This window comes from Tursiops truncatus, chromosome 21 (assembly GCF_011762595.2).
Source record: "Tursiops truncatus isolate mTurTru1 chromosome 21, mTurTru1.mat.Y, whole genome shotgun sequence".
NCBI lineage: Eukaryota > Metazoa > Chordata > Mammalia > Artiodactyla > Delphinidae > Tursiops > Tursiops truncatus.
The window spans coordinates 12662549-12689910 of NC_047054.1; positions in this window are offsets into that span (position 1 = coordinate 12662549).

Sequence of the window (27362 nt, forward strand, 5' to 3'; positions counted from 1 at the left end):
ATAAATATTCAGTGGCAGAAAAAAAATATATGATCATGATGAAAGATTTGGCAAGTACAGAAAAGTAAAAGAATCAAGGAAAGAATCATCCAGAATTCCACCAGTCAGAGTGAAATGCTGTTATCAGTATCTGGAGCTTGACCAAGTTAGTGGCTCTGAGCTGTGCCATGGAGTCCTGAATTCTCCATGCAAATGCCTCAGGAGGTGTCACAGTGGAGAGTGCGGACTGACCAGGTCCTCATCCAATGGGGCGCCGGAACAGAACCCCTTCCCCATTTCGGTCAATCCATTTGCACATTAGACTTTCACCTAATATTCCACTTGAAGAAAGGCTCCATGGAAAACTACAAAAATAACATTTGGATACCTCCATGTTAAACCTCTTCCCTAAAGCTAAACGTTTAGGTTGCTTCCAGTTTTCTCTAACATAATGGAAAATTGCATGAATAGCTTTGTACAGTAATCTTTGCCTGTATTTCTGCCTCTATAATTGAAATTCCAAGAAAAGGGTAATGATCGTTTACCCAAGAAAAGGGTAAAGCTCCTGATGTTACCAAGTTGCCCCCAAAAGGTCAACCTGTTTATAATCCCATCAATCTGCCCATCTCCCCACACCCTTGCCTAAGCACAATTTAAAAAAAAAAAAAAAAAAAAACTTTGTTAATTTGATAGATTTAAAATAAGTCCCTCATCGTGCTTGCCCGTTTTAAAGACTGGCTTTCCTCCCCCTTAGGTACCTCTTCCGAGAACCCTTCCGTCAGCAAAATCTGCTGCCCACGGTCCCTGTGAAGAGGACACGGGCACCCACCCCCGCCCTAGAGTAACGGAGGCTTGTGCTTGGACATTTTCTCACTGGGTCCCAGGCGAGTCCCATGACCCGACCTCAGAGCGACTGAGCTTGTAGAATAAGGTGCCCCTGAGAAACGGCAGATGCCAAGGTCTAAAGTCCCTCTTCCTTCCCGAACACTCTCTAGAACCACAGAATCTCAGAACCGGATGGTGCCCTTCAGAGACTCATCCTTCAGGCCTCTAGTTACATAGATGACGACTCTGAGCCCTGAAGAGGGAAACAAGTATACAGTCAATGGTACAGCCAGGAAGAGACCTGGGTGTTCTGGGAGTCTCGGCCCAGCGTTCTTCCCACCACCAGCCTCCAATATTAGAGGCATCTAATAACCATCAAGTAGTGGCCAAAGTGAGCCCTGACCCTTCATCCTTCCATCTGATGACACTCTGGGAAGGGTCTGTGCTCATCGTCCAGACATAAGAAATTGAGAACAGAAACTTGGAAGGGTTCGCGACCCAGGGGGCGAGTGGAAGCCGAAATCTAGCGCAAGTACAGGGGTAGAAAATAACAGCAGAAAGAAAACAAGTTCAGAGAGGTGCTTCCCAAACTGGTGGGTTCTTAGAACTCAACTTTAGAAGTCAGCCTTCAAATGGCCACTAGGTGGAGCTCTATTTTCAAAATAAGATCTTAATCCTTTGGCTCTGAACTGGCTTTCAACTCAAATGGCCTTAGCCTGACAATGTCAAAGGCTTATTGCAAGGATTTGCTCACCAAGCCCACTGGCTCCCAACCAGATTTTTTTGGCCAACCTGCAGTCTACAGTCTGTAAGGCCGCCATGAGCTGAACTTTTTCCATTTCGGTCCCTAGATTATTGTCTTAAAAGTAAATACAATGGAGATACACATATATATTGAAAACAGAACCAGGGGAGATACAAAATGTGTTTATCTCAACAAAGAGAATTTAAAATATATATTTAAAATATATTCTAACATAAAATATATATTTAATATATATTATATAAGTAAAATTTAAAATACACTTATGTATTTATTTTATGTATAAATGTATAGAGTATATATTTAAATGTATATTTATCTACTGCATTTTATATATAATTGTACATATTATATATTTAAATCTCTTTCTTCTGTTGAGTGTTAAATATATAGTTTGTAACTCCAATTATATATAAAACACCTGTTGAATATATTCTATATTATATATATATAAAATATACATTTTAGGGCTTCCCTGGTGGCGCAGTGGTTGAGAGTCCGCCTGCCGATGCAGGAGACACAGGTTCGTGCCCCGGTCTGGGAAGATCCCACATGCCGCGGAGCGGGTGGGCCCGTGAGCCATGGCCGCTGAGTCTGCATGTCCGGAGCCTGTGCTCCACAACGGGAGAGGCCACAACAGTGAGAGGCCTGCGTACCGCCAAAAAAAAAAAAAAATATATATATATATATATATATATATAATATTTTAAAATGTATATTTAAAGTTCTCTCTGTGGTTGAGTGATAAATACATGCTTTCTGGCTCCAGTGGTTTTGTTTTCCCCATAATAATCACCAAAAACCCTGGGAAAACAGAATAGCCTTTTTATTGACCTGTTCGAGGTTTTTAAAATCTATGTTTCTCCAGCCCGTATTTGTTCAGATATAGTTGAAAATAGAAAAGACAAGGGGGAGAGATTCATTCAAAGAGAAAGAGGCATTTGCTGTTGATCTTCCCTTAATCAGGACAGAAAGCACAGAGGAAAATAAGAAAACCTACTGTACCTATGAGGAAGAAAGGCTTTAAATAGTCTCAACCAAATATGAAAATATGAAACTTCTAACTTCCTTTAGTGACAGTTCCTAACATACAGCTGATTGAGAAAAAGTGTTTAATATTTTATAATTATTTATGCTGCTTTGAGGAAAATCATGTCAGTGTCTCACATAAAAAAATAATACATTTTTGTTTTTTAATGAGATCTGATCAGCAACCCTAAAATGCAATTTCTCTCAGCTGCCCGAGGAAAAACAAAAACAAAAATTTACACCATCACCAAATCTAGGCTTAACAGATAATCTAATGGAAAATGTAGACAAACCCTATTAATGGCACAGCAGACAGAACTGGGTGGAAGGAACACCTACCCACAGTCTTCTCCTCAAGCACATCCAGGTTTCACTTCAGGAAACTGAGACCACATAAAAGAAGTTGGAAGGTACGTCGTACAACCCTGCAGTCTGCCCTCTCCTTCCGGGACCCAGGATCTGAACCCTGAAACAACCAGAAAATCACACAGAAGTTCCTCTTTGTGATATCTAGTTCTCATTGTGATTCCACTTCCATCCCATTCCCCTTTTAATCTATATTCATCCAGAGATAGGAAGAACTTTAAAAAACAAAAATCCTGTGCAGAAAGTAGAAGGAACTGGGGTTAGCTCATCACATTTTAGGAAAAACAGTGCCCACAAGTTCTCTAAGTAATAGAAGAGGACGAAATATACTGGCTAACGTTATATTAGAAACCTAAGTTTTCCATGCACTTCTTGGACTCAGAATACAGTATCAGAGAACCAATTAGACAAGGTAGGAGAAGTTGGCAGTCTGGTAAAACAGAGCTTCTACAGGTCAAAGTCTGCCAGAAAGTGAGAACAGGAACTTGTATTGTCCACCTACCCTCTGGCTATTGGTCCAAGAATGAGATTCCACACAGGGGACGTGACCACGGATAATCAGCTTGCCCTACCTCTTTACAAATACTAGCTCTACACAGATGTCACTTCATTTAAGGAGAACAAATAAAGGCGGAAACCCTATGGAGAGAGCTAATTCTAAAAAGTTACAAAAAATAGGAAAGGGATTTTATCTTGATGATCCACAAGAATGGTTTCTCTTAAAATAGTCTACAGCAGGATCCAGAAGATTCAACAAACTGGCAATTTCTACAGGATATAAGAAGATATAGCCTCTATTAAGCAAGGGCAAGAAACCATAAAGAAAGAAGTGAAGATGAAAACTGAGTGATATGAGATAAACTAATGCTTTCAACAAATATTTATTAAGAACCCATTTTGAGTCAAGCACTGTGCTACGGGTGGAGAATACAGAGATGAGTGACACAGACATAATACCACTTTGGATGTAGGTTATACTTAGGTGGGGTTTATGGACAATACAATAATAACCAAATAATTTAAAATGTGAGGGACTTCCCTTGTGGTCCAGTGGTAAAGAATCTGCCTTACAGTGCAGGGGACGCGGGTTCGATCCCTGGTCAGGGAACTAAGATCCCACATGCCGTGGGGCAACTAAGCCCGTGTGCCACAACTACTGATCTCACGAGATGCCTCAACAAGATCCCATGAGCTGCAGGCAAAAATAAATAAATAAATAAAATCTGACAATTTCTATTAAGAAAATGAACAGGGTGCTTATTTAGGGAATAACAGGGGGTACCTACTTAGATAAAGTCATCAGGGAAGGCTTCTGGAAAGGGGTGGTATTTCATCTGAGTCAGCTATGAAAGAGCAAGTAAAGGGCATTACTGGCAGAGAAAGCAGCAGGTCTTAGGGTGAAAAACGTGTTCTGCGTGCTTGAGGAACTGACAAAACACCAATGTGCCTGGCGAATGGTCCAAGATGAACTTGGAAACATAAGCAGTGGTCAGATCATCTAGGACCTTTACAGCCAGGAAAAGCACTTTAAATTTTAGGTACAAAAGGAAATTGACTGCAAATGTGTATGTGTATGTCTGTGCATGTGGGTGTATTTCTATGTATCTATTTGTGCATATACATATATTTAAATATATGCATACATTATTCATTGCTACGGTATAGAGAACAAACGAGAAGAGACAAAAAAGGAAGCAAAAAGACGATCTTAATTCAGGGATGAGATGATGGTGCCTTGAACTGAGGTGATGGCAGTAAAGATGGAGACGAACCGACAGTTGAAAAAAATATCTGGAGGTTGAAACAACTGTAACTACTGATGGACTAGAGGAAGTCAGGAAGGACAGCAAGGCACTAAGCAGGATTCAGGTGTCTGGCTTGACAACGTACATGAATAGAATACGAAAGAACAGTAGGAAAGACTAAAAATGCAACAGCAAAACTAAAACCACGTTGCAGGTACTGAAGAACAGAACTGAAATGGCAGAAAATAGAAGGTAGGCTGTGAGGGGCAAACCTGAGAGACTCTCCCAAAACGCAGAGCAAAAGAGAGCAGAGATTACAGAGATGAGAAAGATGACAAAGAATACAGAACTCTTTTCTGAATACTTGGTATTTCTAAAGAAGGAACCAAAGCAACTGAGTAAAAACAATGAGCGAAGAAAAAAGAATAGTGTCCTGAAATGAAAAATACCTAAGTCTAAAAATGTAAAAACTCATTCTTTACCAAGGGAAATTACAGTCCAACATCTGGATATTTCCTTGAGAAATGCTTCAATTTACAAAATAAGTAATCAGATTTTTTTTTAAGTTATCTGGAGAGAAAAATGCAGAATCAGCACGGCCTTGGACTTCTACTCCATAACAGTGACTACCAGAGGCAATGGAGCTACCTCTAGAGGTCTGAAACATAACAAGTTCGACTCAGCAATTCTACAGAAAGCCCTCCCTGTTACTCATGTGAGAAAACAATAAAAAGATATGAACACATCCACAAGGGCTAAGAAAATACACTATCCACATGTTTATACCCACAAAAAAATTACTCGACTCCTCTCTAACAAGGGGTGACTTGTTAGAATGGAGAAGTTATGATACAGAAAAAGTGAATGGGAATGTTTTAATTTAATCATAGAAATAAGTCTATAAAGTTGTGTTAAATATATTTTCAAAATAGAAAGCAAATAAAATGCTCCATTATATTTGAAAGAAAAATTATACAATGAAAAATGTAGTATACTACTAATAAAATTCTATCTAAAATCCTGAATATCTACAAAAATTGGGAAAAGTGAGTGAAAATTTTGACAGTGAGTGAAAATACTCTGATTTGTTTTACATGATTGCATAATCGCTGTGAAGAAAATGAACAGGGTGATGGTTTAGAGATTAATAGGTAGAACTACTTAGATGAAATAGCCAGGGAGAGTCTCTCCAAAGAGCTACAGTTCCCTGACTCTTCAGTAGGTGAAACTGAGGTTCCAGAAGGACAGGATATTTATATGTTGATCCCTTAGTATTTAATTAGGTCCAGAACTGACCCAGTTGGAATAATATGACACAACTGGAACTCATAACCAATAGAGAAATGGGAATTAAAGGCAACTTATTTCTTAATTCAGCCTTAGCTGATATATATAGGTGGTTTAAGAAGATAGATCAGGCAGCTTATCCTTCATCTTATAATTACAATAGGGTAATGTTTGGTGAATATGTACAAAACTTTTAGCATATCAATCAAGGTAAATCGATACTTATTTCTGTATCTTGTCATCACAAAGCTGAACAGATAGCTGTTTATAAAGAAGGGCAAAGAGCTTTTCTGTAATATTGAAAAGTTTGTTTTCACAGTTTCAAGGGCAACTGGCTTATAACCATTACCCTTGAATATTTATTATAGGAAACTACACTGAAAACCAAAACTATTTATTATCAGGCTTTTTACAGAAAAAGTTTGCCCACCCCTGATCCAAGTGTATATTAAACTCACCATTTTTATAATTTTAAATGAACAAGCAATGTTCTACAACAAATATTTCTCCTATCATCCATCTATCTATTTACCAGTCATTCTGGGTGGGGTAGGAGGAGGAAAGACAGGTCAGGTAAGGTAAGACTGTCCTCATCCAATGGGCAGAACCAAAGCAGAGGAAGATCAAAACTCCAGTGTAGCCCCAAGACTGCCCCACCACATTCCTCCAACTTTCCAGGCAGATTCTAAAAGAAGAAGACGTCCAATTAGAGCCAGCTAAAATTACCTGAAAAGGTGAAGAGCTTAGTGTAGTTTCCAACAGCTGGGGCCTGTGACCTGAGCCCAAGTCAGTCTGGGAAGAGAATTCAGATGCTTGTCAGAGAGACCCATGCTCGCTCCCTTCTAAGCTTGTGAATTCTGTTACCTTTTTCCTTCTTGTGCCATTGAACAATCTTTATAAAAAAAACTCTTGATCATCTTGACTGATATCAGTGGAAAAGGATTCTTTTCTTTTCCAATATTTGCACTGGGATAGCTCAGATGATCCAAGCGCTCAATGAGGCCACACGTGGTGGCTGCAGGATCTGGGAGAACAAGGGGCACACCCAGGTGGGGAGCTGGAGAAAACATACCTGGGGCAGGGCAGTGGGCAGGAAGGGCCAGGGTTGAGCTCCTTCCCACAGGATTGGCTCTCCCATGCTACAACAGGGAGGGCCTCTCCTTCCAACAGAATTCCAGGAGTCAAGTTACATGTTGGGAGAGATGAGATGGGAGTCCACTTGGTGCTCTGTGCAGGGCGTGGAGAAGTGACTTTCCTCTGGGAAGTCAAGTGGGTAGAGATACCCCCTGGGAAAATGGTAAAGTGAGAAAGTTAAACATTGTCCCATGTAGCCAGGCCCTGCCCAGAAACTTCAGGCATCCAGTGGCCACAGTCTCAAAGCTTCATGCCAGCCTGAGCATCGTACTGTGGCACCCCACCTAGGCCTGTCCTAACAAGGCCCACGTTTCAGAGCTTCCTAGACCCTCAACCCTCCACCTCTGGATTGCATGCTTTCTATGGACACAGGTCCTGCTTTCTAGATTTGTGACCATATTCTGATAAATTCACCACAAGGTCAAATGAAGTCCCTGCCACCTTTGCGTAAGATATTTGAAATTTTTGTAGATATGCCCAGTCTTGAGAAGAAAACCGAATGCTGAGAATTTCTGGGTCATTTCCTCAGTATTGGATTTCACTAGTGGGTTTTAGTCAGCCCACACAGAGGCTTTGTGACTGTCACATACGAATATCGCAAAAATAACAGAAACGTGCTCTCAACTTCAAGGATGACCACCAGAGACCAATAACCATGGTAACAACCAGAGGCACCCTACAGAAGGCGCTGGATTCTTCCAGGCCCTGACATGAGCTTCTTCATTCTCTGCTTCCGCCCTCCTGCTTTTCTACTTCTTCAATTTTCCTTTTCCCCGCTTTTGCTTGATTCTTTCCTGCCCCCCATACTCTGGAATTATTCCTGGAAGACAGGTGCATGCCGGCATGTCAGCCCCATGCGGGCCGGGAGGGGGTTTTCTGCTTTGTTCCCAGCTGTGCCCACAGTACCAAGAACTGTGCCAAGCACACAATGGGAGCACTGTTTGGTGAATGAACGAATGAATGAATGAATGGGGTAGCTAAGGGACCCGGGGAGGTTGTCATCATCATCGCATTTCTAACGCCCACCAGGGCTGCAGGCCAAAGCCTATTGCTTTCTTGATGCCTCATAGGGGCATCAACAATCGGTAAATGTTTTCTAGAAGCTCACCCCTCCTCCAACAAGTCTTCAGTGAGATGAAACAAAAATTCCCTTTCCGAATCTGTGTTTTTGGGTACCGTCCAGTTCTCAGTCAAGCCAAGACCAGAGCTTTGACTCTTCGGATGCTTCAGAGCTTGAAGGAGCCCTTGGAGCTCATGTGACTTCCTGCACGGGTTTCTATAGAGAATTGGAAAATTGCACACACGCCTGGAAGACCATTAAGCTGTCTAGCGTTCTGTTCCTCCAGCTCCACGCCTATTCAGTCTGTAAAAATGGCCCAGCAGGGCCCCACGACCTGCCGCGATCAGCGGCTGTCGTAAAGTGCGGCTGCCGTAAAGTATGGCTGTCGTGAAGCGCAGTCCCCGAAAAGTGTTGCTGTCGTAAAGGCGGGGATGAGTCCTCCTCCTTAACCTCTCCCTTTATTTAGATCAGTTTTCCAGATCTTCCCTGAGCAGTGGATGCGCACGAGGCAGCTGAGAAATGAATATCCCGAGGGGCCGCTGACCAGACAGTCCACCAAGCACTTTTAATGCGTTTTCTCATTCGATCCTTGTAAGAACCCTCCATTATTAGCCCGTTTCCCAGATGAGGGAACTGAGGCTTAGGTGGGTTAAATGGCTTGCCCCACACCACAATTAACTAAGTAGAGGAGTCCGGACGTGCACTCAAGTCTGCTTTGCACTAAAATTTGTGCTCTTAACTTTTACAGAAAGTTCCAGGTGTGAGGTGACAAGAGTTACAGGTGCTTGGGCTCTGCGCTCTCAGGAAGAGTCTTCGCTTCAGAGAACAGATGCCTCCCTTGTAAATATCTTGCACACTGAAACTGCTGGCCAAAAAAAACCACGGTTTTTGCTTCTGCATGTTTTGTTGTAAGCATGTAGCAAACCGTCTATATTTAGCATAAATGAGTGTTTGTGAGTGGTCCCGGGAATCTAAATATAATGTATTTTGTTTCTAAGTTACAAACAACTAACTTACAAGGAGAATTTTGGTCTTTAGCCTGTTTATTAAATCAGGCACTTTCTGAACTTTCTTCTACAAGAGGAGAAAAGGAATGACCTTTTACTGAATGTTCCTCATATGCCACCATTGTACAGAACGAGTCCATCTATTCCAGTAGCCCAAGGAGAGAGGCCCTCCCCTCAGTTTATAGGTGAGGAAATGGAAGCTTAGACACAATGAGTGGCAGAATCAGGATCCAGACCAAGTTCCAATGGCAAAGCCAGCCTGTTTCCATGGTTCCTCTGAGCTGGCTGGCATCCTCCCCACACTGAGCATCTGGGGCAGGCTGGAAAGCAGGCCACCACGCTCCCAAATGTTCTCTCAGCAAGCAGGAATCACGCGGTCAGGGTGCCCAGCACGGCGCAAGCCCGAATATCAGCTGTCTGTGTTCAGTGGGTCTGCCCTGAGAATCGGAGGGAGCGCCGCTTGAAAAACCACCGTTGAAGATTCTCAACATGAGGGGGACCCATTCAGGCCGGTGACGAAGAGTCTCTCCTGGACCAAACTCCAGCCAGGCTCCTCTGAGCCCTCTTCTCAACTATATCTCAACTTTGTCCTATATAGACTTGAACAAACACTAACCTAGTTTCTCACAGCTCAAAGCCGCATCCCTAGGTGACCCGAAGTCCCCCTTAAACTGCCAGCTTGAGAAAAGTCAAGGCTGACAAAGAACTGACTGTTCCAGCCAACACCTGAGTGCAGGGCCCCTGCTCCCAGCCTCTGTGGGAGCAGGGGAAGCTAACTTCACGAAGTTCCACTTGACAAACCCAGGGGGGTTTCACGTGGACCAGTCGCCCCTGCCCTCACTTTCTGTGAGTTCTCACTTCCCTGAGTCTACTGAGCCCTGCTCACCGCCTCGCATATTCCCTCATTCTCCCTTTAAAACGCTCGGTGACTTCTGTAAGATCGAAGTTGAGTTCAGTTCACACTGGGCTCTTTCCCCTGTGCCAGTGGTATATTACTGATTAAAATCCATCCTTCCCACTTTAACTAGTGTCCAGCTTTGTCTGTCTTTGACACCAGTCAGCCGGGGCAGGCAGAGCCGCCCCTCTGTGACTGTCACTCTTACTACTCCACAGCCCCCTCCCGGTGCCCCCTCGGCCCCTACCCTGACACTGGTCCTAGCAGCCACTCTCCCTGGCCTCCGCTTCCCGCAGCCTCCTGCCTCTCCCACACCTCCTCCAGGGTTTCCACTTCTCATTGCTGGGAGGAAAAGCAGGAGTCGCCTGAGTCGGGTTCTGGCATGAAATAGAAGAGTGTTTGGGCCAGATGGATGTTCAGGTCGCTGAAATAGCCCATCTGAGCACTACTCGTTCAAACTCTACAAAGCAGCTGTTAAGGGGATTGGGAGGAAGCAGCTTACTTCCGAGGGCCCAAGAACCGGGTGCTGCAGAAAAGGGAGGTGTTGCTGGGAGCTCTGTCCGCCACGCGGTGGTGCTGTCGGAGCGGCCCCTGCAGGGCTCAGCGCCCCGCGCTGGGGAACAAGAGGACGCTGGTGGGGAAGGAAGAGGGCTCTCGGCCACCTTGCGGGGGAGGACTCCTCAAGGCTGGCATCTTCACTCTTAGCTGCCTGCCCTTCAAACCACTTCAGTTATCTGCAGATGGGGTGTCAGCTGGGAGTTTCCATGGGAGTTGGGTAATTTCCAGATAGCTTAGTGTTTCCTCCCCAGTCGTGCACAAGACCAGATGTATCTACTGCTTTCAAGTTTTCAAAAGAAGAGTTGGGGACCTGAGGGTTTTTTTGTTTTGTTTTGTTTTTGCTTTTTTGCGGTACGCGGGCCTCTCATTGTTGTGGCCTCTCCCGTTGCGGAGCACAGGCTCCGGACGTGCAGGCTCAGTGGCCATGGCTCACGGGCCCAGCCGCTCCGCGGCATCGGCAGGGGGACTCTCAACCACTGCGCCACCAGGGAAGCCCGGACCTGAAGTTTTGATGTGGCATTACTTTAGTTTGTGATGAATGTCAAGGGCGTGTAGCCCAGCATCTGAGCCAGGCTCTTCCTTGTGAATTTTGGGCGTGTACTGGAATGTCTAGACTCAAGGATGTTCATCTGTAATGTGAGATTATTGGAGTTATGACATTCAAGGTATCTTTAAACTTTAAAATAGTATTTGAACATCTCATATTTTTATATTTTCCCAACACTATTCTGGGCAAACAGTGGTAGCATAAGAAGTAGAATTATGGGGAGATTACATGTGAGTCCTGGAAAATTCTGGGACTCTTTCTATCACTTTATGATCCATCTTCCTGCTGTATTACATCCAAAAGAAATATAAATCTAACTCCAAAAGCAGTGAGAGCAAAGTCATCACCCACCTTAGCAAAATTTCATTAAATTTCACTAATCCCAGAAGCTTCTCAGCCAGAATTTCTCATCTTTCTCTCACCCTTATCTCTTCCCAAGTTTGTGAGCTATTCTTTTCCACCTGAGGGAACCTCCTGTTTCTGTCTTTGCCTGCACTAAGTTTTTCAATTTTTCCAGCTTTACGTATTGCCACTGAAAGGGAGGAAAAAGAGGAGAAGGTCTTCCTATACTTGTTTCTGTCATATATGAATCTAAACACACGTGTAACAATATCTTCTCGGGAGATACTGTTTTCCTTAAAGAGCTAGCAATGTAAATCCTTGACCTTTCAACACAGAGTTCCTCTAATTTCTCAAGGCAGTTTAGATCAGTGCTTTTCAAACATTTATGTGCAACGGAAATCTGCAGATCCTATTAAATGCAGATTTGGATTCAGTGGTTCTGGGGTGGGGCCCGGTATGCTGCATTTCTAATAACCTCCCAGATGATAGCCAGGGACACTGCTGATCCTTAGACCTCAGTTTGAATAGCATGGTTTAGGTTACCTCATTTTTTCTATAATGCCCCTGGAAACATTGAAGCGGAGTTATTACAGTTATTTTCATTACTGCATTTGTCATTTTACAATCAGGAAACCTAAGGAATCCTGGTTGGTCTGTGATTTCATCTCCTCTTAGCTTTGAAGCCAGAGTTGGAGCTCTCTGGCCAATGGATAGTCTGTTGGAGATGGTGCCACGTGGAGGCTTTTCTAAGACAGAGACATGTTGGGATGTCTCTGTATGAATCGTTAATGAATTGAGAATCTGGCTACTGTTTGAAAGAGTGTCTTGAACTGGTTTCTTGGAAGATCCAAGGAGCCTCTGTTTAGGACAGTTCTCAAATGTCACTGGAGCATCAGGCAGGTGTGAAAGATTGTTTTCTGCAGAAGAGAAAAGGCGAGGAAGGGCCTTGAGATGATGGGGAGCCCCTGGGCTCCCCTTTCAGCTGAATCTGCCGGCTCTCATTAGCATAACTTCCCTTACAGGCCTGAACTGAAAAGAGAAGTTGGAGGAGTCAGCATATGGAGGGGACTATGCGACTGGGAGCTGAGTCTGATGTCAGTAAAGAAGGAGTCAGTTATCAGACTGCTGGCCAGAGAACATTCGGGAGGGAAAAACGCCAGCCAGCTGCGTTCTTCAACATTATGTGAAATCAAAACATGTCATAGCTGAAGGGACCTCAGGGATCATCTGGCCCTAAGCCTCCATTTGCAGATAAAGAAACTCACCTCCAGGAAGTTGGGTGATTTTCTCAAAGTCATAATATTAGTTGGGGATCTTAGCTGACTTTTGAACTCATGGTCCTGAGCTCTTTTTGCACTTGAACATGTTAATCAACTCTCACACATGAAATTAAGTGTAAAAACAGTTCTTCCCAAGAATGAATGTAAACTCTATTTCTGAAATTCTACAAGCAGTGGCCAGGAAAGAAATCAGCAACAGAGGCCATCACCATGTCCCCCAGAGCCCAGCTGTGACACCTGCAGGCAACTGCATGGTTTGAGGAAGGCTTAGATTGTTCACACAACATGTCTCTCCAACAGAGAGCTGATTTTACCACACCCGGGAGCATAGTTAATTCCCACAACAGCCCATTAAGTGGATAATATTAATCCCATTTTACAGATTAAGTAAATGGCTGTAGGTCATACATCCGCTGACCTGGGACTCAGACCTGGGTCTGCCTTCTCCCAAATCCTGCCCTTCTTCTACCCTCTGCCTGGCCCCTTGCCCTGCTGTGCCCTCCTTGACTTGCCAGGAGCATTGTCCGGAGCCTCTGGGAACAGGACTTGGTTTTCTCAAACATTGGGAGGAGTAGAATGCAGGGGAAATGAGACCTATAACCCAGCTGCTGGCAGAAGCAAGATAAAGGGAGGACAAAGCAGGACAGTTAGTGGAGAATGTTTGCTTAGTGCCCAAAATTTACTGTACAGTTTTTCCTCTCTGCTCTTGTTTCTATGAAGGGATCGTTCAAGGTACTTTCCAGCAACTGTCTGAGACTCTTGTTTTGATGAGCTGGAACAATAGCAATTCTGTGGGTGGTGGGAGCCCCCTTTCTCACTTTTCTTTCCTTCTTTCCTGTCCTGACCCCAGAGGCAGTAAGTCACCCATATACACCCCAAGAGTGTGTCAGGTCAGGGTAACACCTGGGCTGGTGCTACCATTCCTGCGTAGTGACTACTCAAGTCTTCCTGCCCTTCAATAGCATGGGCTGAGTGCCGGGTTGGGGGGGAAAGGCAGGTCTCTACCATAATGATGACATCTTTGCTCCACCTTGACCATCAAGCTGGGGTTTTGTTTGTGTCTACAGTGAGGTAGTCAGCTTGAAAGCAGATTCCTATTGGGAGAGAGATTTTTTTCAATTTTTTAAGTATGTCAAAAACCAAATTAGATGACCCAGATCATTTCCACACAGATAGAGAAAATCCCCCCATCCTTCAGTGACAGCTAAGCTGGTTAGGCTATAATCCGTAAGCAGAAGGATGTTGTCACATGGAGGAAACAGGAAGCCCAGAACCTGTCCCTTCTAGAACTGAGGAGTTACAGGAGAAAGGGAAGGAGATAAAGGAGGACAAACTCTGGGGCTTTGGTTTACCTCTTCTCTCAGGACCAGGTCTTAGGAAGAGAGCTGTAGGAACACCCAGATCGCTGAAGGAAGGCTGGAACCTCAGGATTGGAAATGCACATCTCTGGGCAGAGGAAGGGGAAGTTTCAGGTCCATGGGGAACACCAGCCTTCAGCTCAACGCCATATCCAAAATGGCACAAGGTAATGGCAAGTGGGTGACAGATAAACCCAAGGCGGGGCTTCTGGATGCCCTGGGCCTGTGAGTAGCTGGAGTCCAACAGGCCTAGGTGCCACAGGAAGGGAGCAGAGCCATGCTAAGAATGCCATCCGCCAACAGAGATCTCGGATCACTTCAGAAAGGCCTTGGTAATTCCAGACATCAAGATCAGAGGAAATGGCCAGGGCTCCAGACTCCACTGGGGGCTGCAGTATAGCACCCCAATGGGCCAGATGAGGCCAGCAGCCCACACAGAAGGACCTGTGCAAGAGAGAGCCCAACCCAGCCACTTCATTGCACAAACTGGCATGTAAACAGTGGACACGAAATGGACCTAATCATCCCCTCTTCCATGAGGCTGCAAGAGCCACGCCTCTCCTCCATTACCAGGTACACCAACTTCACCGGTTCATTCCACCTGTCGTCCTGAAATAATTATTAACGGTGCTCTCTTTCTATCTCAAACATGTCCCAAATTGATCTGGCATATGTGGTTGTAGAATAAATAATATAGAATAAGGTACATATTGTGATTCCATTTATTAATCAGAAAAAAAAAATCATCTGTATGTCTCAGGTTTTTTTGTGTTTGCACATCTGCAGAGAACGTGTTTGGAAAGGTACTGCTAACAATGGTTACCTGGGCAGTGGGGGGGGGGATATGGAAAGTGTTTTGCTATTTTATATGCATGGCTGTTGTACCAGTTGTGTGTGTGTGTGTGTGTGTGTGTGTGTGTGTGTGTGTGTGTGTGTGTGTTTTAAAGTGGCCCCTTTGGAGGATGAGTTATAATGGTTACTCCACCCAGGATACAGCCATCGCCTTGAGGAAGAACCAGGCAAGACAATAGAAACTGAGAAGTCTGAGCATTTCTGCTAAAGGGACTGAGCAGTTTTCTCAAACTGGGACAGTTTATATAATTGCAAACAGACTAGGTGCGCCAGCTCATTCTAAGCAGAGTATAGTTTGTTTTTCCTGTTACCCAGTGGGGGTGGGCTCATAAGAAAAATCAGATAAGCCAGAGAGAAGCACTTTTTCTGTGCCTATCTGAGCACAGGGTGAGTACTTTCTGTGACCATGTTGGAGTTGAATCTGACTACTAGTTTTGAAAGACCGGTTACTCATTTCTTCTAATTGACAGAAATTATACTATCCCTTGGTGAGAGCATGGCCTGTGATATTTCTCATTTTAAGGTTTTGCTTTTGGTCCACACTCAGGCCCAGAACCAGTGCTAGATCCCATCACTGGGCTGCTGATGGGCTACAGGGGACAGTCACGGGGCCCTCAGCTTTCGGAAGGTCAGGCAGGGCTGGCTGGACAGTCACTTCCGGTCTGGAGAAGCCTCTCCATGGGCCCCAGTGGTTGGGTAAATGTTAGCATTCTCCATGTGCACCAGGACACGAAAGAAACGTTGGGAAGCACCCCTGGAGCACTATTTCACAGCAAATGAGATTTTGTGAAGGGTGACTGTGTCAGTAGAAGCATTATTGACAACTCTAAGAACACTGTGATAAAAGTTGCCCTACCAGTTGTTCACACTTATAATTTTAAGTGGAAAGGAACAAGATAATTATTTTCAGTTTGAAACCAATATTGAGTCATTTCGTTAACTTAACAAACTGTCTTATTCGTGTTTTTGCTTTATCTGATGTTTAAAAGTTATTATAAGATATTTGGAAAGGCTTTTCTGTCAGATGTGCTCCAAAAGATATGTAAATATGATAAATTTGCAAATGAAATGACAGTGTTTGAGGGAATCCCATGACAAACATCGTTGGCCCCCTTAAATATGTTAAGTGCACTGTCCCACTTTTTTATATTCAGATTTCTTTTTAAGTATTTCAATTGCTTGTTGACAGACTTTCCCAAACAGCAGATGTTATGAACAACAACAGCAAAAAGAAGAACAGTGCCATTCGTATCCAGTTATATAAAAGGTTAAGTCACAACTCACTGCAGTGGCCCACGGACAATGCTCCCTGGAGGGAATTCAGGATGGAAAAAAACAGGATGAGGCACTCTGTGCTTTGGATAAAGGGATCCACCCGATAATTAAGATGCGTATCTCAGGGAGAATGCTAATGACTCCAGATTCTTGCATCTTCCCAAACATAGAAAAGCACTAAAATCATTAACCTGAGATATCTGTTCTTTGTGATGAGCAGTCATCTTTTACCAAGATGCATGCTTGGCTACGTGTATTTCCCAGTCCCCCAAAATTTATATATGTATTGACTCCTCCCCTACCTCTTCAGATCAGTTTCTCTGAGCTACTGAGAGGTTGTTTCCCGGGCTATAGCCCTCAGTAAGTTCCCTGAATAAAAACTGAAATTCACAAGTCTTATGCTGGGTGTTGTTCTTTCAATCTTTGACAATATGATTGTTGAGAATGTACTTTACTAATAAATAAAATAATAGGATTTGGAAGTTGAACTTAAACACTTAAGGAAGAAACAGGTTATTTTAAAAGTTTTGTAACCTTCAATAAGTTGAATACTAATTTTTAAAACCTAATGGTCCCTGAGTAATCTTTTCTGCAAAAAAGGACCCTAAGCCCCCAAAATTTACCCTGACACACACATTGGTTTTTGAGTGGAGTCAGCCTTGTGCAGAGCAAGAAAACAAACTAGCGCATCATCACTTCACGCTTCTGAACTTCAGTTGGTGCAATGAACTTCAATGAACGAGAGATGTTATATTTAGGATTTCTTCTTCTTCCTCCTTTTCAGTCCTAAAAATTCAAACACTGGGTGTCAGTATTGCTCAAAAGCACAGACCTATTCTTAGAGTCAGGATGTAAACTGTTTAAGTAAATCCATTGACAAATCACCCAGAAAAGCTTTTAAATATGTTTGTAAGCTTGACCACAGAAACAAAGCAAATTGTTATTCAGATCTCTGAAGCTGGCGTGCAGGTTTCACCAGTTCTCCCACCTGACCAAGGCAAGTCTGCAGTTCTGCAAGTCTGCAGACCATGGGCAAACAGCTACTTTCCCACCACATCTGCCCCTTCTAGGAGCTTCCTTTCCATGCAAGGGACCACTTGTTATAAAACCAAGGAGGGACTTTGAACTGTTTGTCCCCTTCACGGAGGGTAACTGCTTCATGCAGGTATAAAAGTAGGAGAGGGGGGAAAAGAGATTTAAAAACAGCAGAGGAAAAACGAACAATGAAAGGAGTGAGTTGAACTTACAAACTCACAGTTTCTGGAATCATTCCTAGCACTTGCAATTCACCTCCTGCATCAGAAATGCTTCTTCCTTGTTTTCCCCATGCCAACATTTATTATTCCTCTTCTCTATTCCCACACTCATGTTGAGATTTTTTTTTTTTTTTTTTTTCGGTACGCGGGCCTCTCACCGTTGTGGCCTCTCCCGTTGCGGAGCACAGGCTCCGGACGCGCAGGCTCAGCGGCCATGGCTCACGGGCCCAGCCGCTCCGCGGCATGTGGGATTTTCCCGGATCGGGGCACGAACCCGCGTCCCCTGCATCGGCAGGCGGACTCTCAACCACTGCGCCACCAGGGAAGCCCCATGTTGAGATTTTGATTAGTTTGTTTGGTTGGTGGCTTATTTTAATTGTTTTAACCACAGTTGCCTAGCACTTAGGACCCAGATTATTTTCCACCTGCATTTTCAAATGGGACTCATTATCCCGTCCCCTTGTCTTATCTTGCGGCTCTTCCCACCCTCCACCAAATGGGAGGGCATGAGTTCACTCAATTTCTGGTGCTGCTGGAGGCAGGCAGTTAGAAATAAAGAGCATCATCATTTGTGAATGTGGAAACCTCTCTGGTCTTTTTCTCCTCCAGATTCATAGTCTCTCTCTCTCTCTCTCCTCTCTCTCTCCTCTTTCCCATCCACCCCTTTTTTCTGTTCTCTCTTCTTTCTTTCTGTTCCTTTTCCATAATGTAAAATCTATGCCATTGAAAGGTTTCTCTCTGACTAATTCTACTATGGAATTTTCTAACATTCATTTTTGACTTTCAAGGGGGCCCTCACCGTATTGTGTGACATTTTTCATGATTTGATTAATATGAGTGGTTTCTTACTGAGCCACAGAAAAGCGGCTTGTAGGTGTTAACCACCGAGCTTTGCCCTCAGAAAGTGACATGGGGCTCTGTGCTCCATGGAGTTGCACGTGGAATGCATGTTACTATTCAGCAAAGCGGGGCGGGGGGCGGGTGTCACAGTCTCTACTCTGAAAAGATCTTGCAGCAGGAGGAGACACATGTCCTTGGTCTGAACAGGTTCCTGCTGAAGCAGGTGGAGGGAGGGGGACCAGACCACCTCCAGGATGATCATATGCAGTGAAGAAGCAGATCTTCTAGGTAGAGCTGGGCCGACTCCAGTTTGATCCTGGACTCCAGAAGGGTCCTGAACAAGGAGAGGTTGCGAAGGATTCATCCTCGGTGGCGTCATTAGCGCTTCACTTCCATCCTCCACTTGGCTGCCTGGCCAAGCTCTTTTCCTCCTCAATTTCTCTAGCCCTTGGTTACGCTATCATCTTAGTGGGGATCATCATTTCAATCATCAATATTGTTGACTTTGGTATTAGTGAAGCTTTTAAAAATCCTTTTGGCTAGCACTCTCACATTTTGTCATCTGACATCTCTGCTTTGGACCCATCAGTTAACAGGTATTTAATAATGTACACATTGTTTGCTCATCTGCTTTCTCCCCTTGACAATTACTGTGAACATTTCCCCTCTGTTATTTAGTAGACATGTAAATGTTATTTTGATGGTTGTGTTGTAATCCATCATGTGATATCCCATAAAGTATTTCTTGCTGTTGGACATTCAGGTTATTTCCAGATTTTCACTACTCTAAATAATGCCTCCATAAATATTACTGTAGCAAAAGCTTTGCAATCATTCTTTCAAATATTTTTAAAATACATATGTAATAAATGAACACATGCACTTGGTAAAAACTTAAAACATTACAGATATGACTAAAGTCCCCATTAGTGACTAACTTCAATCTAGTCACTGTCATTCAAATAGAAATAACTATTGCTATTGGTTAACGCATATCTTCTCTTTTTTAACGTGTTTACATATATGTTCATGTATCTAAATAAAGTATATAGTGCTGGATAGCTTTTATTTGTGAGTCTGGGAATGGTGCACAGATGCTCACATGCTATATATATTCACTAGGTACCATGTCTTGGAGACATTTCCATGTTTGCACATGAAGATCTGGAACCTTCTCTGTAACTGTTGCGTAGGATTCCATAATAAGGACAAATCACTGTTTATTGAGTTAGTTCCCTACTTCTGCGTATTTGGGCTCTTTTTAGCTTTTTGCTAAGACAGACGATGCTGGATTAGATCTTTTCCTTGTGCACATGTGCAAATGTTTCTCTGGTGAGATTCAGAGAAGTAGAATTGCTGGGTCATAGAGAAGGCACATTTTTTATTTCAAGAGATAAATTGCCCACCAAAGTGGCTACACAAGAAGGCTCCCACCAGCGAACAAATGAGGGTATGTGTGTCACTGCCAACGCATCCACGCTTTACATGATCAAATTTTGGATTGTTGCCTCTCTGATTAAAAATGGATCTTATGGTATTTTATTTGCGTTTCCCTGATTTCTAAAATACTAAGTATCTTTTCGAGTTTATTGGCCTTCTTAGGTCACATTCCTGAAAATTTAATTACTGGGTCAAAAGATATGCAGTGTGTGTGTGTGTGTGTGTGCACATCTATATTTCTGTATGTATATATGTATGTGTGTATCTGTCTATTATCTATCTCTTTCAAGGTTATATTTTTTCCAAAATGCTCTTCTGCAATAATTGAACCAAACCTATACTCTCACTATATAAACTCTATTTTTTCATACTCTCTACAGCTTCGACAATTTGGTGGGTAACTTATTATATAGCATCTCATTTATTTTAAATTGTTTTCATTAAGAATAAGATTGTCTACTTTCTTATAATTTAGGGCAGTTTATATTTCCTTGTTGTGAATGGCTTATTTCTTTATTTCTCCCATTTTTGTGTGGGTTTTTTTGTCTTTATTTCTGTATGAGGCTATAAGACCTCTTTATATGCATTAAGAATGTTAACCTACATCTGAGGGTTCAATAAAGTCCAGATAGTTCAATAAAAATATTATTCCTAGTATATTAATATATAATATAATACATAAATATATTATTATATAATATATAATAATATTCCTAATAATAATAGAAATTCCTTACAGGGTAGTAACATGGTGCCATGGAAAGGGTCCCTGGGAAAATCCACTTTGGGAACTACAGGCCCTCAAATAAAAATTTTATAAGAACTGTCTTCCTTTGGTTTCCATATTGCCGCCTAATTTATAAAGTGTCCTGACAGCGTGTCATGATAAAGCAGCGGATTTTGAATGCTTGAACGTGATTAGACGCCAGCCGTTCACTGCTAAAGGTTCAGTCAGTGACTTATGCCAGGTCATTGCAGGTCCCCAATGCCTGGCCACTCTTCACAGGAGCCAGGACTACCCCCTCCCCACCCCCGCCCCACCCCCGCCTACAGGAAGCGGGCAGAGCTGCAGGCCCCAGGGCGGCCCCTGCCGTCACACTGGCTGGAGCCTGCAGCTGCCACATCAAAGCTGGAGCGACAGTGGCAGCTCCTTACTTCCCTCGTTTGCAGGGAATCCTCCCTTTCTCCCAGTTAAAGTTTGCCTTGGTTTTACGTGTTTCTTGAAAGTCTGTATTTTCTATACGAAGGAGAAGAATAGGTTCTAGAACTAGAAAGCTAGTTGGTAATGAAATAAACATGCATAACGGATAGTATGTAAACTAAACTGAAGGCAGACTAACAAGATTGTTTTACGACACAAACTCTAGCCTGGATTCATTCATGGCAGGTTCAAAGCCCAGCTCCACCCTGACTGACACACAGCTTTGACACAGGGCTCAACTTTCTCATCTGTGAAATGGGAATCATATGAGTGCCTGCTTTAAAGGCAGTTGTGAGGATTAACTGAATTAGTTCACCTATGGATTCTGGCTCTACGAGAATTTGTTGTGCAATATCTCTAATCACAGTTTCTCCATCTATTCTCAGAATAGAGACAGATCTCTGTATGTAAACTACACTTTCCAAAGTAGTAGAAAGGGGCACACGGGTACGTATAAATTCTTTGGAAACACCGTAGCTATAAAAAGAGTCTGATATGAGTAAAAGGACTTTTCTTGTTTGTCCTGGATATGACATTAGGTTTTTTAAAAACCCTCACTTCAGTTGAGGAGTCTGGCAACCAAGGATTACTCAACAACGGTTACTATGGTTGCGAGGAGGAAGCAGAAGGAACCTCCCAGCAGTGTTTACTAAAGAAAAGGGAGTCAGTAGCTCCAGTAGTTAACCAATGACTGTGCTTTGTCCTTGAGACTGTAAGACAGGAATGACTGCAGAACGTGCAGAAAAACACAGCCCTGCCCTTTCCAAGGAAATCACAAGACAGCATCTCTGCTCCCTGAGAGGAGCCATCCCCAACTCCATCAATATCTCCCCACACAGAGAAATATGCCCAAAGGTCCCGTCTTCAACATTGTAGCTGATTCTCTGCCATAAGTTTCACTATGTTCTACCATCGTGTTTACGTTCTTAGCATCTGAGGGACACTTTTACTCACGAAGTGAACGTGGATGATTCATACTGGCCCAGATTTCTGGATTAATTTCAAGAATTTTGGGAATAGGTTGTGGGGGGTGGGGGGAGGATTCTTGAAGTCACTGATGCTCCCTGACCTATTTAAGGCTGTTTTCAATGATAGATGGTCATGATCTGTGAAATGGGACTATTGGTAGTTATTAAGGCAGAACGAGCTTTAGTTGGGCTGTTTTGGCTTTGAATTCTGTCTCTAGTCCTTAGAGATTGTGTGACACCTATTAGTTATTTAGGATCTGTGAGCTTCAAATTTCTCATCGGCAAACTGAATACAGCACCTATATTGAATATCACACTTGCAGGATCTCGCGAGGATTCGAGGTGGTGTATGGAAAGCAATGAGTGTGGTATGTGGAATACAGTTGCCTTCTGTGGCAGGCTGAATAATGACCGCTCAAAATGTCCACATCCTCATGTCTGGAACCTGTGAGTGTTACCTTGTATGGCAAAAGGGACCTGCAGGTGTAATCACCTCAAGAATCTTAAAATGAGGAGATCATCCAGGTGGGCCTGGTGTAATTACAAGGACACTTACATGAGAGAGCAAGTAGTAGAGGCAATGCAACCACAGAAGCAAGGATTGAAGTGATGTGTCCTCTAGATGCTGAAAGAGGCAAGGAATGGATTCTCCCCTGGAGTCTCCAGAAGGAACCAACCCTGCCAACACCTTGATTTTAGTCCCATGAGACTTATTTCTGGCTTTGACCTCCAGAACTGAAAGTTAATAAATTTGTGTTGTCTTAAGCTACTAAGTTTGTGGCAATTTGTCACAGCAGCAATAGGAAACTAAGACAGATTTCTAAAACTGGTGGTCATTTTCATTATCAAGCACAGTAGTGTTTATTCAAAATGTGGAAAAATGTTTGGGACTTCCCTGGTGGTCCAGTGGCTAAGACTCTGCACTCCCAGTGCAGGGGGCCCAGGTTTGAACCCCGGTCAGGGAACTAGATCCCTCATGCATGCCACAACTAAGAGTCCACATGCCACAACTAAAGAACCCATGTGTTGCAACTAAGATCCAGCACAGCCAAATAAATAAATATTTTTTTTAAAACGTAGAAAATGTATGAAAATTGTAAAGTGCCAAGTGAAGATTATTATCATCAGTGTTCCTATTTTATTCTGCTTTCATTTAAATCAAGTCTGTTGCTTCTGAACTTTGGGGGTTTTTTTTGTATTTTTTAAAAAATATTTACTTATTTGGTTGGTTGCGTTGGGTCTTAATTGTGGCAGGCAGTCTCCTGAGTTGTGGCATGCGAACTCTTAGTTGTGGCACGCCTGTGGGATCTAGTTCCCCGACCAAGGATCGAACCCAGGCCCCCTGCATTGTGAGCGCAGAGTCTTAACCACTGCACCACCAGGGAAGTCCCTAAACTTTGTATTTAAATATTTTCCTATTGTTGTATCCATGGATGGCAAAACTACACTTCCATTCTTTTTACCATTTTCCAAGAAGAGGTATGTCTTAAGAGACAGCCAAGTACAGTGTCATATAACTTGTGCCAACAACTTGATCTGAACACAAAAGGTGAATGGAGATAATGAGTAGGGAAAAGCCAATAACGGACTCAAGTAGACAGAGGCAGAGACCGCCAGGAGTCTCCCAAATGTCCATACTCCCCGTATTCTATAAAGGTTTTTACCTGGACGCATGACCACGCAAATATGGACCACGTTTCTCAGACAGCCTGGAAGGTAGGTGTGGTCATTGACTAAGTTCTGGCCGATGGAACGGAAACAGAATTGACATATACAACCTCAATGAAATGTCCTTAGCGGGAAGCTCTCTGCCTGGCTCCTTTTTGTACCTCAATTCTGTTGGCTGGATTACAGACGTGATGGCCACTTCCAAACACAAGACAGAAGCCAAGTGTTAAGGATGGTGAAGCAACAAAATAGAAAGACTTGTTTCCTTGATAACTGTGGAGTCAACATATGAAAATCAACATCTATCTTGTTTGAGTAGCTGTTTTTATTTATTTGGGAAGGGAAGGAAGCCGTCACCTGCAGTCAAACCAAACCCTACTCCTACAGTGCTTATTCCAAACTTGTTTTACAGGACTGTTACTATTACAGCTTCCCAGTAAAATAGAACTCCTGGAGAAAGCATGCATCTTTATCAAAAGCAGGGAGAGAGAAAGCATAAAAGAGATTTAATTGTACCATAAATAAGTCATGATTTTCAGTCGTTAGGACAAGCACAGATTAATTTATCTGTGCTTGTCTTAACGTAATTTAAGTCGATCGTGGTAAGTATGGAGGCCTGATGGATAGCTCGGAAGGTCAAGTGGTGAAGGAGATGAAAATTTAGAGAAAAACTCAAAGGATGAGGAAAAGGTTAGCACTGAAGATAGATCCAGGAGAGCAAGATGTGATGACACATCTACAATCTCTTATCTGAAACCACTGAAGCCAGAAGAATTGTGAACTTTAGATTGTTTCAGCTTTTAGAGATAATACTGTATATTATATATATGTATATATGTATGCATTATATATTTATGTATGCATTCATTTTATGTATATCATATTTTTACATTATTCATATCTACATATTTATAGTATATACTATATATTGATAATATCTCCAGGGAGATATGGGAAGTACTCTGAAATCAAACATTTTCAGCAGCAAAACACATGAATCTTCATACTAATATTTTTTAATGACCAAAAATAGCCTCACATTAGTTTAGGTTATGTTTTTCCACCAAAGGTGTTTGCTGGAAATTTATTTTTTTAGAAAACAAATTAACAAAAATTTAAAACTTTAGATAAGGGATTGTGACCCTATATTAAGATTTCCAATAGCAGGAAAAGGGTGTATGTGAAGGAAAGGTAATGACTACAGAAGTAGAGAAAAATTGTCCCTGGCTTGAAGAAAGGCTGAGTCTATAGTTAGAGTTTAATATGTTCCAGGCTGGATTGATCAAAAGAGGGATATCCTAGTTTTAAAAAATTCTGAGTTCCAAGGACAAAAAATATATATTACAAAGTTCTTGACATTTAGAGCAAGTTACATACAAAAGGAAAAATGAGCTGACATCTGACTTCTTTTCTGCAACGCTAGGGGTCGGAAGGAATACTGGGAAATATCACAGAATGCCAAAAAGAAAGAACTGCAACCCAAGAAATGATGCAGCCAAGGTATCATTCCCTGTTACAGTGAAAGAGAGATATGCAGATATGCAAACACTCAGAGACTATAGCACGTAGATATGGAGCTTAGAGATGGAACTGGAAAATGCCTGAAAAATCAATGTACCAAGATATCCTCTTGTGAACAGGATGAAGTAACAGGAATCGGATTTGCCCTTCTGCCTGAAACAACTAAAAAACTGCACAAATTTTTTTTTTTTTTTTTTTGCGGTACGCGGGCCTCTCACCGCTACGGCCTCTCCCGCCGCGGAGCACAGGCTCCGGACGCGCAGGCTCAGCGGCCATGGCTCACGGGCCCAGCCGCTCCGCGGCATGTGGGATCTTCCCGGACCGGGGTACGAACACATGTCCCCCGCATCAGCAGGCGGACTCTCAACCACTGCGCCACCAGGGAAGCCCAACTGCACAAAATTTATACAACGGTTTTCATACACTGACCATCAAGCATCACAGGCTAGTGCTACCTGAGGGAAGGGGAGTCATGTGATCGACCCAGCTCACTGCCCGGAGAGAGTTTCTGAGGCACAGCCCACGGAGCAGAGCCCTGGCTGAACCCAGTGGTCACCGTGCGTGGCACAGACAGGGATGGCATCCTGGGAGCAGGCAGTTAGCGTCTGCAGGGCAGAGCACCAGAGATCTGCAGAGGCTCACTCTTGAGACTTCGGCTGAACACTGATCACAGCCTGCCTATGAGGAAACCACACAAGGCTGGAGAAAGGGAATACAGTTAACCTGGTGCAGAGTCATCCCTGTTTGTGTACCTACTGTCTATGGCTGCTTTCACAGTACAAGGGCAGGGCTGAGTAGTCTGGACACCGTGGTACAACCTCCAATTATCAAATAAATAAGCCACAAGGGTGTAATATACAGCGTAAGGAATATGGTCAATAATACTGTAATACCTTTGCGTGGGGACAGATGGTTACTAGACTTGTCGTGGTGATTATTTCGTACTGTGTGCAAATGTCACGTCACTATGTAGAATGCCGGAAACTAACATCATATGTACGTCAACTGATGTCAATTAAAAAAAAAAGAGAGAGACTGTGTGGCTCATGAAACCTAAAATATTTACTATCTGGCTCTTCATTGAAAAAGTTTGCTAAACAGGGGATTAGAAAAAAGAATACTTTTGACTTGAAATACTTGGGCTCAAATCCCTTCATCACTGCTTGACCTTGAGTAAGCTACTTAACGTAAGCTTCACTTTTCTGTCTGTAAAAATGGGCAAATAGAGGCACCTTCCTCAGACAATAGTTGTGAAGGTTAAATGAAGTAAGAAAATGAGCTTTGAATGGTGTTCCTAACCACACAGGAGTGAATCCTTCCCTTCTCTAGCTGGCGCCCGCTTGAGCCCAACCTGGTGATGAGAAAAGCAAACGTGCCCATCCCCCAGCAGGGAGGGAGCCCTCACTCTCAGGGCTGTGCAGTCAATGCAAGGATGCTATGTCCTCGGCATCTCTCTGGCCCCACCTGGTCACACCCCTCCCCCACCCCCAGGGTGACGCTCCTGGACCCCGTGATAGAGAACACTGGCTGGCTTGTATGATTATGATATTACACAACTTTGCTCAGTCCCCATCCACACCCCCATGACAACAACAGCTACACCATGGACTCTGTTTCAACCAAAACCCGCTGAAGAGTGCGCCCAGGGTGCAGACACAGCCCCCAACTCCTTCGTGCAAAGACCTTCAGGGGCGGCTTCCTCGGGCCTCTCTGCTCGGGCAGAAGTTCTTTAACCAAATCCACTCCACAGCTTTTCCTGACGGGCCCCCCGGCCATCCGTGCCCCTCTTTCCTAAGCCCTCTGCCTAGGGCAGGAATTCCTCTGGCTTTGCTGCTTCCTCTGCACCCGCGTGTTTCCAGCGTGGCCGTTATTATCGGGGTGGAACTGATTGCTTAGCAGGTCTGTTTCTCCCATGAGGCCGAGGGGTTCTGGAGGGCTGACCTAGTCACCTTACCCCACTGCTTAACACCCCTCCAGGACCCTGCCCTGCCCTTGGGACAAAGGCCCGGTTTCCTTAGAATGGCAACTTGGCCTTACTCCTATTTCAGCCTCACCTCCCCAGTCCCTCCTCTGGCTCCATGCTCTTTGCATTTCTGCAAAGAGCCATAGTCCCTGTTGCCTCAGAACTTTCCCCCATGATGTTCCCTCTGCTGCCAACAGCTATTC